This window comes from Castor canadensis, chromosome 2 (assembly GCF_047511655.1).
Source record: "Castor canadensis chromosome 2, mCasCan1.hap1v2, whole genome shotgun sequence".
NCBI classification, from domain to species: domain Eukaryota; kingdom Metazoa; phylum Chordata; class Mammalia; order Rodentia; family Castoridae; genus Castor; species Castor canadensis.
In genome coordinates, this window is record NC_133387.1 from 40,393,223 (window position 1) to 40,404,558 (window position 11,336).

The following is an 11,336-nucleotide window of genomic DNA, read 5'->3' on the forward strand; positions in this document are numbered from 1 at the left end:
CAATGTCTAGTAAATGTGAAGCCTTGAGTTCAAAACTCCAATACTGCCAAAAAAAATAAATAAAATAAAACTGGTTCCTCCTTTGTGTATAACCTGCAAATTCTGTTGCTCTTTTCAGCTGCTTACCACTTTACAGAAAAGGGCAACATGTCTACTTGTTTAGAAACTCTCAATGTAGTTGACTTTAACCTGCTATGAACTTGTCTCATCCAGCAGGTGTCTTATGTAGCTTCAAGTTTATACTTTCAAGTTAGATGACTGCTTCTAAGTTGCTTTCTTTGGAGAATAAGGACTTCGACTTTACAGGTGGACAGCTGGGATTTGAAACCCAGCATCACCTCTGTACAACCTGCATGAGCCTAAGAAAGTTATGTAACATCTCTAAGAAAGTTATGTAACATCTCAGGTGCCTCGGTTTCTTCATCTATACAGTCACCCATGCACCTACCTCAGACAACTATTAAGCACAGTAACTACTGCTACTGGGATCATACTTTTACCTGGTTAGTTTTGTCAAGGCTCTTGTTACTGGTTTTTGCTTGTGTATACACATCAGCAAACTCGTGAAACCATGATTATAGAATTCAGTCCTCCCACCGGGTAAGTACATAGACAAACCACAGAACCAGCTCTCCTCCCTTCTCTCATCTCTAGTGGGAGATTGCAGAATGAATTTCAGAGGGCGCCTGAGGCTGGGAGACCCATGGGAAACCAGTGCAACCAGCCCTGGGAATCTGGGCATGTGTGGAGGTGGGGTGGAGGGTGTTGGGGTATGGGGGGATGGAGAGTGGGGGCTGGTGGGGGTGTGTGGGGGGGTGCAGGCTACAGATAGAAGCCGGAAATGACGCGTTGTAACCGAGAGAAGCATGAACGTTACCTTTTACGTTTTCAGTGCACCTTTTTAAAAGCACACAGGACATTGGGGGACCAGGGGCTATGACTTCCACAACCTAAAGGTCAGGGAGGGCTGTGGCCGTGGGCGCCCGCCCTGTCGCCCCCCCTGGGTACTGGGTGTGGCCCGCGTTGTCATCTGGGTCCCCCCGCGCCGCGCTCGCAGGCCGGGGCCAGGCGAAGAGCCGCAGAGTTGGCGCCTGCGGCTGTAAAGGGACTCAGTTCACCTGGGAACGCGGAAGGGACGATGCCTTTCTGGCGGCTACCTGGACACCAAGGCAGGGCCCGCAGCTGCTGGCCTGAATTCTTAAAACGGACAGGCAAGAACTCTTTCCTTTAATCACATCAAAACCAGTATTTCCAGTGATTGCCCTCCATTCTGTTAACAGCTGGTAGGAGGGGTTGGGTAGTTTAGTGATTTTAAGCATATACCCAGGCCCTGGGTTTGATCACTAGCATTGCAATCCACCAGAAGCAAGACATTTTTTTCTCCTATGTTTTCCCCCACATTCCTTGTATTTCCCTTGCTAGTGTTTCAGGAACTTCTTTTTAACCTCCCCTGTCCTCAGCCTTCCATCAGCTAGAGGCAGGTTACAGTCTTCCTTCCCTTCCTTACTGCGTCTAAGGCGACCCCATTTGTAATCTACAATAAAAACAACCTCTCCCCATCTGCCCTTGTCTCTATATCTTGCATACATATGGTATACATATGGTAATCTATAGTTGTCTCCTCTGATCTTCTTTCTCCTCCTTCCCACTTCCTAAAACTTTCTCCCACGACCTGAAACAAATCATCTTTTGGTTTCTCAAATATGTATTCCTTGACCTGTTGGAATTCAAGTATATATGGTGGTTCTCATCGTAATTTATCCTAAATATCAAATTTTCCTTGATAAACTTTTGTTGAAACTGTCAATAAATGTGCTTGTCACTAAAGGGGAAAAAAGGAAGAAAAAGCAGACTTCATTTTTTAATAAGACAAGGGACTTGATCATCTTGTCTTTCTAATTGTCTATTTCTTTAAGGTTTTGTGGCTTTGGAACTTTCCCAAAGCGCATGACACACAGTTCGGCCACCTGACCATCAGAGCAGTGTCCAGTTGCATTTTGAGGGTCACACAATGTTTGATTTTTACAGTCCAGGAAGCTAACGACTTCTTGGGTATCTCCAGCTCCTAAAATAAACAGAGAGATAAACATAAACATAATTCATGGGTATGTTCCACAAAGTTCTAGTAGAGATTTCAAAAATAAAGCTTTGTGGGAAAGTGTTGATGAAATGACTCACAGTCACAAAACAGTTCAGGAGGCAGAATAAGATCCTATTTTAGAAGGAACTCACAGGGTCTGTAAGTGCCCTGACTTGGTATAGAAAACTGATTGACCTTTCTTTAGACTGAATCATCATTATTGGAATGATTCTAAAGAAAGTCAATGCTGGACTTCTGAGTTCAGTGCTGAACCTCGTACTATGGTTGATGTTCTGCCATTCCAGCAGGTGGGGGCCACAGGTTTTTGGATAAAGCTCAGGTGCAGTTTCTTAGGAGATGAACTACACTATTCCATTTCTCATTGATATCCATGACAGGGACTTCCCTCTACTTTCAGCTACTTCATTTAGGAGTTATTTTGGAATATAACATCACTGTTCCAAATTACTATTTTCTAAGATTATTTTCTTCTGTCCTAATCTTCTTACTAATTATTTAGCTTAAAAACCATTGTATGCAATTATAAGCTTCCTTATATGATCAGGAATAAGAAAAAAAATAGAGAGATATAGGTAGAGAGAAGAAAAAGGAGGAGGCCAGGAAGAAAGAATAAAAAGAAGAGAATGGATGTTTTCTTAGTTGCCTTTGTTCTGCACCAATGCACAGAACTTATTACCACCATCCCAGAGCATAAGATACCCAAGAGACAAAGAAAGGCCTTGAAGTAGTAAAGTAGTCACATAATTTCACTTGTTATTGTTCTTTGGAAGTTTCCACAGTGTTTGTCTTCAGCCGCAGCTTTCTTCTTGTTTCATATCTCCCCTGGATTATTTCCACTTGGATGTTTCATTGTTACTTCAAAGAACCATTTCTAAAATCACTTCCACTAGCTTCACTCCCACATCATCTCACATTTCTATTAATGACACTATGACTTTCCAAATCATTCAGCCTGTGCCCTTGTGTGCTATCACTAACTTCCCTCTTCTCTCCTTCATACCATCACTGTTTTCATTTTCCCACTATTGTCTCTCTCCTCTATCCTTTGCTCTCTTACCCCTATCAGTCCCTTATTACTTCATGGGCACCTGAAGTTTTAAGTTCCACTAGCTGCGCAGTTTTTTTGCAGGCCCATCCTGATTGAGGATCTTCTGAACTGAAAGAAGAGATTACTGAAGGAATAAACTAAAAAAAGAGGTAAGAAGTAGTAATAATGAAAACAATGATGTGCTCATAGTCCAAGGGCAAACACAACAAGGGGATTGGACTATGAGCACATGATAAAAGCGAGAGCACACAAGGGAAGGGTGAGGATAGGTAAGACACCTAAAAAACTAGCTAGCATTTGTGGCCCTTAATGCAGAGAAACTAAAGCAGATACCTTAAAGCAACTGAGGCCAATAGGAAAAGGGAACCAGGAACTAGAGAAAAGGTTAGATCAAAAAGAATTAACCTAGAAGGTAACACCCACGCACAGAAATCAATGTGAGTCAATGCCCTGTATAGCTATCCTTATCTCAACCAGCAAAACCCCTTGTTCCTTCCTATTATTGCTTATACTCTCTCTTCAACAAAATTAGAGATAAGGGCAAAATAGTTTCTGCTGGGTATTGAGGGGGGGAGTGGGAGGGGGTGGAGTGGGTGGTAAGGGAGGGGGTGGGGGCAGGGGGGAGAAATGAACCAAGCCTTGTATGCACATATGAATAATAAAAGAAAAATGAAAAAAAAAAAAAAGCAGCAGCCCTTAAGACACTGCTTAATCAAACTTGCAGTGTTGTACAGTGAAAAAAAAAAAAAAAGAAAACAATGAGCCAACTTTTCTTGAGTATTTTCTATGTATCAGATGCTTTTAAAAAAAAAAAAAACCAAAGGTCCTTTATGTGAATTAACACATTTAAGGCTCACAGAGAAACTCAAATGAACACTATTTGTACCTTACTGATGCTAGGCAGAGAAACGGCAGAAACAAAGTTTGCATAATGTACTCAGAGTTAGAGGTCTTGGACTCAGGGTCTCAAATCATTTTGAAAAATGATGGACTAGAAGAGATAACTTCTGAATGTCCTTTCATGGAAACAATCTAAGATTCTACCACCTAGCTGAGTTAGAAATTTTGTATGAAATGAAATAGAAAGGGAACCCTGAATTTCCCCCAAATTCTATGCTCAAGGAGACATTTGCAAAGAAACAAATTCATCCATTTAATTAATTCATCCGACAAATGTTCACCAGGCACCTACTAAGAAACATTGTCAACATGATTGTCATTTCCTACAGTCTTCTCATTTGTTTCAACACCTCCCTTACAATGATTAAAGTTTTACCTGAGATGGATAGCAAGTTGAGGAAGAGAAGAGCTAAGAAAAGGTAATGAATCTTCATGGCAAGGTAGCTCTGAAATAACAGTGTCTCAACAAGATAAATCAATAAAAATGGAGATGATTTTAGAATCAGAATTACTGTCTCTAGAGATTATTCATAGGTGAGCAAGATCTTAATGCTTTCTTCTCTTTTAGTTTTGCAGGCAGCCAACTCCCCACCATCCTTGTACACCTGCTTGTTTGATCACATTATGACACCTGCAAGCCTTTATTACATCAAACAAACAAGGGCAAGCTAGAGAAAGGCCACATATTTTGGTTGAGTTTCTTTTAGTAAAAATAAAAAGGAAGACTTAATAATTACAGATGTCACAGGGACCTAGAATAAATGTATCCATTACAAGAACAAATACACTTTTCTGTCTTTTTCACTTTTGGGTTCTAAGAGGAATTTCTCCTATGGGTCCTTCAAAAAGGGCAGTATATGATGTGGGAACAATGTATTTGCTTATAATAAATACAATAGTATGTTTAATACAGCTATTTATTATAGCATAATATAAACAGCAACTTGATAAGAAACAGGCTATATGATGTCAAACAACATGGTCCACATTTGTAGCTCTCTTTGTATTTAGTGTATTGCTGATTTGACATGTGGAAAACCTTTGGCCTTTCTTGGTTATGAAACCATTTTGAGAATATAAGAAAACCATAGGCTTTCCACTTTATAAAAAAAGAAATGAGCCCATGCACATATCCATAAAAATCCATGAATAACCTCATAAGGTTTCACTGCCTCCTCCTACCTCAAGCCAGTGCCTGAGTACACATGGAACTCAGGTTAAAGATTTCTATTGTAAAGAAAGCACATAAGGAAGGAAGTCAGAAACCCAAGGGATCAAAAGGCTAAACAAACTGGAGAGTCAGAACCCAGGCCAACAAGCTGACCATCATGGGATCATGATGATAAAAGACTGAAGGATAAGACATGTCTATCCTTCTGCCCTCAGAATTGTAGTTCAGAAAGACAAGAGTCACAAAGACCCAGCCCCCCACCTTCCCTAAATAGGTCATACAATAATCATAGTGCTAAGGGTAAATTAATTAGAGAAACTTCCTATCTTATTCAAAATTTCCCATATTTTCTAAGGCAGGTGCCAATTTAAAGACATCACCATTATGAGGCTTTGGAAGCAAGTCAGCAGATTATGGTGAAGAATCTATTGGAAAAGTTTAATTAGATGGTCTAGTGGTTGGCAGGGAGGGGAAATAAGAACAGATATAGAAGTCAAATAATATCACCAGGGTAGGAGTAAAGAATACATTGAAGTTGTATCTGCGTTGAAATTTGGATTAGCTATGATAAATTTTTTCTCATAAAGGTAAACTGTTCAAGACTGCATGGTAGTTCCATGATCCCCAGGCTTTTTCTCTTTGTCTTATCATTTGATCACACTCAACAAATGACTATATCATATGATCCAAGATGGTTATACCTTCTAGTCAAGAGGAAAGAGGAAAGGTGAGGAAGTTCATAATCTTTAAGGAACAATAACAACCATCCATTAAGGAGTAATCCATAATCTATTAAGGAATCTGCCTGAAGTTGTACATGACACTTTCATTTATATCTCATTGTACAAATAATTGCAAGAATTATCCTAAAAATATCCTAAAATATAGTTTCCAGTCCCAGGAGGTTATATAAGCAAGTTTTATTAAACCAACAAAGGATAGGCAATTACTGAGTCATGTAGATTCTTTCAGAGCATAAAAAATGTGAAACTCTTTCCATGTTATTCTATAAAATGGCACATTTATTTCAAAAGCAACTAAGGATAGTTCAAAAATACAACACTATAGATAATCCATTTATGAATTTTGATGCAAAAATTTGAGTGAAATATTATCAAATTGAATCTGGCACTTTTAAATAACATCAGGACCATCAGGACCATTAGTTATTCTTCTGTGCTATTCAGTATCAGACAACATCTCCTTTGTTTAGGGAATTCCCAAATTCCCACCAAATAAGTTGCTCATGCCACACACTCTCTTTCCCAGCTTCCCTTAAAGCTAAAACAAGAGATACATGACCTAGGTTTTGCCCATCAGATACTATCACTCCTCACTATACCAGAAGCAACTAACATGAAGAAGGAGGGACTGCTTACAGTCTACTTGCTGGATAGTGGAGGGTACACCCAAGTACAAAGGTGATGAGATGAAGAGAATATCCACTGCCTAGGCTAGATGATGTGGTGCTTGTGCTCTGCAGTGGGTCTTCCTGGACCAGTTCTATGAAATGATGGGAGGCTTTGTTCTGGACTGTCTAGCCTATAAGCCTAATTCTTTTGATCTCCTAGAGATTCCAGCAGTTCTCTGGTAGCTTCTCATAATGCTTTTCTGCTTAACCTGGCATGAGATGATTTTTTTTTGGCTTGTAAGTAAAACCATGTACTTGTATGCTGACAAAGAAGAGGCTGTCCCAGTAAATATAATATAGTAAACCAACTGATGTGGCTCATGACATGAATGGATTTTAAAAGGGCCATAGATTATGCAACTCAAGATGATTTTATGAAGTTCAATGCCTCTTATTGATTAAGAACAATACAAAATCTTAATCAAGCTAGGAATAGTAAAAAAAATTCTTAATTTATACAGGCTATCAGAAACAAAAAAAATGTAGTATTCAATGTAAAAATATTGGAAGTACTTCCATTAATACCAAGAGCAGTAAAAAGATATCCACTTATACCAGGACTACTCAGTCATGTATTTGAGATCCTGTCCAGTCAAAGCAATGAGGTAGTTAACAAATGAGATAAATTATATAAAAGTAATAAAGCTGTTATTTAAGTTTAGAATAGTCTCGGGTTGAGTAATTTGTGTATTATACTTATCTGCTTCTTCGAATGAAGACATAGTACAATATTTTTTATTATTACATTAATTATATACATGCAGTTGCATTGATAATGTCATAGCATAGACAAAGGAAAATAGTATTGACATTAATTTTAGTCAAGTTGAACTTGAAACTTGGGTTACTTTAATATTCTTGGTTTTTTTTCACCAGGCAGGGTGACTTTTATTTGAAGACAAAAAACAAACAAACAAAACATTCTATTTGGGTTCATCTGTGATTTACAAAAGTTAAAAAAAAAAGTAGAGAGCAGGGAGAAAAATCAGAATTCAAAGGATCTGGGGAGGGAACAGGAAGAGGAAGAGTGGTGGATCCTGCGCAGGTGGGGTCAGGCAACATGTGGGAAGCATCCAGGCTCACGTTTTCCAGCTCCAGGGTGGTGCCCTCCTCATGGTCTGGCTGGGCACTGAGCAGCATGTCAATCCTGGATGGCAGGCTTGTGCTGGGAGAAGGCAGGTTTGAGGCATCCAGCCTGGCTGGCAGGTCCACATTACCAAAATTTTGCACTACCAGATAAAATGCTCATTCTGGTCCCAGTGGTGGACATAGATGAGGTCAGACCCAGAGTGTGTGGAAGTCCCAGTGCAGCAGGGAGAGCTCTGTACCCTGCTGGTCACTCAGCCGCTGGAACAGGGAAAGGAGGGAGACAGGGTCTTCATTCTGGCCCTTCACTGTCATGTTAGTGCTTACAAACCCTGAAGTGTCAGGGAGGCTGGATTTATCTCACGGCATGATCCGTGATTCAGGCCTCCACAGGTTGTTCAGAAAGGCAGCCGCTAGCAGGTCAATCTCATCCCAGTAGCTGAAAACAGGGGTCCCTGACTGGTGAAGATGGAGAGCTGGTAGAAGCGGAGGAGATTAGCCAGCAAGAAGGAAACCATGAGTATCTCCTGAGTCACTCCAGCCGCACCAGTGACTGCCAGTTGAGGGCTAGTGGAATATAGGCAGATAGGGAAAGACTGCGAATTCCACATGGCTGGCGGACTCCCGTGGCGCCGGTGACACAGGGGCTTCTTCTTGCCAGTACTCCCCGGGACTGGGAGACCCTGTGCTGCGCAGCGCGCGCAGGCAGGGACCCAATCAGGGACAGGGAAGGGTGGCTTGGCCCGAGGGGGATGGAAGCCCGGGAAATTGAAATGGAGCGTATATCTCACACCACCTGGGGTCGGCGAGACAGTGGATCTTAAAGAGGGAAACCCACAGGACATCAGCGGCCCCCTCCTCCTTGAAGGAGTTCCCTGCTTTAACTTTCACATTTCTGTTTCCCCAACAAAACTCCTCTCACTCTGTTGCCCCAATAAATTTTGCTTAAACTTTCTCAGTTTTCCTGACTCTTAATTCTTTATCGGGCAGGGAAAAAGACGGTAACACACAGTGGCATTCAAATACTGGATGACTAAGAATATTCTATGTCCCCTGTGAAACTGGAGTGTGATCTTGTCAACAGCAGGTCCTTAGTGGATCTGAGTCAGGCTCAGGATCTGCTAGAGGTGGGAAGAGTCAGTCCCTGCAATCCAGAGCCTGCCTTCACCGGAGCTCTTGGTGATAACCTGCCACTCAACCAAAAATGAGGATGCATTCGCATATTACCCACATTCCAAACCCGGAACCCTTCCAAACCCGGAACCCATCCACACCCTGCAGCCAAAATCTCAGAGCTTCCTTCACCTTGGTGGCCACAACGTCAACCCGAGTGCGGAAGAACCAGGAGTCAGAACGCCCAGGTGGTTGGGTGTGAGATCCAGAATGATGCCAATGCTCTTTTTCTTGGCCAATTGTAGGAGGCTGTTAAAATCTTCCTTGGAGCCGAGAGTGGGGTTAGTCGGTTGCAAGTTGGTCCCAGCGACATCATCCTTCTGGTTCTGGTGAATTGGTCCCAATACGAGGCCTTTCACCTTCAAAGTGCTCAGGTAATCGAGATACCTCTTCGGACCGGCTAGGCCACCTGCATCGTGGCCCTGGAAGGCCTGATGGTCACCGATGCAGTGGAAGGTGCCTTGTGCGACCATCTTTGCACAGGCAGCTCACGACAGCGCGGTGCTCGAGTGATGATGACCACATAGCTGGCCTGCATTCACAGCCAGCTGAGCCAGAAGAGCAGCAGCGGCGCCCAGCAGGTGCGCGCTGGGCTGGGGATGCCCGCCATCTTCAACAGCTCCTCCCTGGACAGGCCTGTGGACTTGGCTGCAGCCTTTGCCTCCGCATCATCTTTAGCCATCTTGAAATTCCCCAGACTATTCTTCTCCCCGCCGCCCAACGAAGCCATGGCCACCCCCGAAGCCACATTCAGGGGCTGCTTCTCAGGTTCCAGCCCCTTCAGCTCCACCTCCTTCATATCCACCTCGGTGTCCTGGCTCGTAGTGCCTGTGGAACCGAGAGACACAACGCAGCCTGTGATCTGTTGGGGGTTCAATCCTTGCCTGGACCTCCCAACCCAGACTGTTCTTGCTGGGTTCTACTTCAATAGCTCATAAATGCTAATTAGTGGTTTATAAGCAGTGGGATTTAAAGAGTTCTATCACCAAAACAATTTGAGAAATAAATTAGTGGTTGTGTCTCTTGTTAACAGGAATGCTTATCTATCACAATGACCCTTTTGGTAAGAGTTGGGATGTACACTTTTTCATTGTCAGTGTTGACTCATGGGTGATAGTTACTAACTTGGAGTCAGGATCTGAATTCATGCTTTCTTAATTAGTCTTCGTGTCTCCGTTTCTCTACAGAAGTTGTTCTGAGGATTGAAGTGACCTTGTCAAAGTTAGGCACATGTTCCATTACAACCTAACAACATTAACTCATGTATGATGCAATTTAGCAGCTCAACATTGACTACTGCTGTCATATTTTCTGTGATTTTCACAGGGATCAAATCAACACAGGCACAGGAATCAAAAGGCATGTTTTACTCAAATAAGCTTCTTGAATACTTTGAAAAATTCTTCCTTTCTCAAGGGGTTTCCTGCTTCAAATAGAAAATTAAGGATATTTTGCATTTGTTCATTCAGACATACACACCTTTAAGTGCAACAGTAAGTTCACAGGACAATAATCCCTAAACCTGTTACCAAGATATGCAGTTCAGGTCAATATATACCAAGTTATGCCTGAGGAGATAGCCTTTATTGATTTTGGGAAAAATAAGCCACAGGCAATTAAAGCCAATCTTCCTTTGTTTGATGTAATAGTTTATACAAATATGCCAGCCAGATTGAAACAGTTGGCACTTTTGATGTTTAAGTTTGATCCAAAGCATTTTTGCTTCAAATCCTTATCTCTACTCTTGTTCCTTACCAACTATGTAATTTTCAGCAAATCACTCTAATTCCTAACCTTCAAAATGGGAGTGATAATATCACCTAACTCATAAGTTTATTGAGAGAATTTATTAAATGGTATATTGGTTTCCTAGGCTGCCATGAAAAAACTGCTGTAAGATATAGGTCTGAAATTAAGGTATTGGAGGACATGCCCCCTCTGAAATCTGTAGGGGAGAATCTTTCCTTGCCTCTTCTAGCCTCTGGTATTTACCCTCAATCGTTGGTGTTCCTATGCTTGTAGATTCATCCTTCCAACATGCCTCCATCATCACAGGATCCAGGACTGACTTCTCTATGTGCATGGTATTCCTCTTCTTCTAAGGACATCATCCATAATGGATCAAGTGCCTCAGCTACTTTTAGTATGACCTAAGCTTAGCTTAATTAATTACATCTACAAATATCCTATTTCCAAATGAAGTCACATTCTGAGGCATTGGGGCATAGGACTCGACGCATCTTTGTTAAAAGGACATAATTTAACCTATAAGAAATGATATTGGAAAAACCCTTGTTGCTCAATAAAAATAAGCATCTGCTATCATCATTAAGGCAGAAGATGGCAACAGGTATTATCTCCATCTGCATAGAATTATCTTGCATTGGGCAGGCACTTAGTAAAGCTTATTGATATGATTTGGTACGAATTTATGGTTTTATTTTAG

General features: G+C 41.5%; 1 pseudogene; it reads right to left on the bottom strand.

The window, feature by feature from the left end:
- Positions 1 to 1,026: 1,026 nt before the first annotated feature.
- LOC109679106 (amino acid transporter heavy chain SLC3A2-like) lies at positions 1,027 to 10,973 on the bottom strand (annotated as a pseudogene).
- Positions 10,974 to 11,336: the final 363 nt, after the last annotated feature.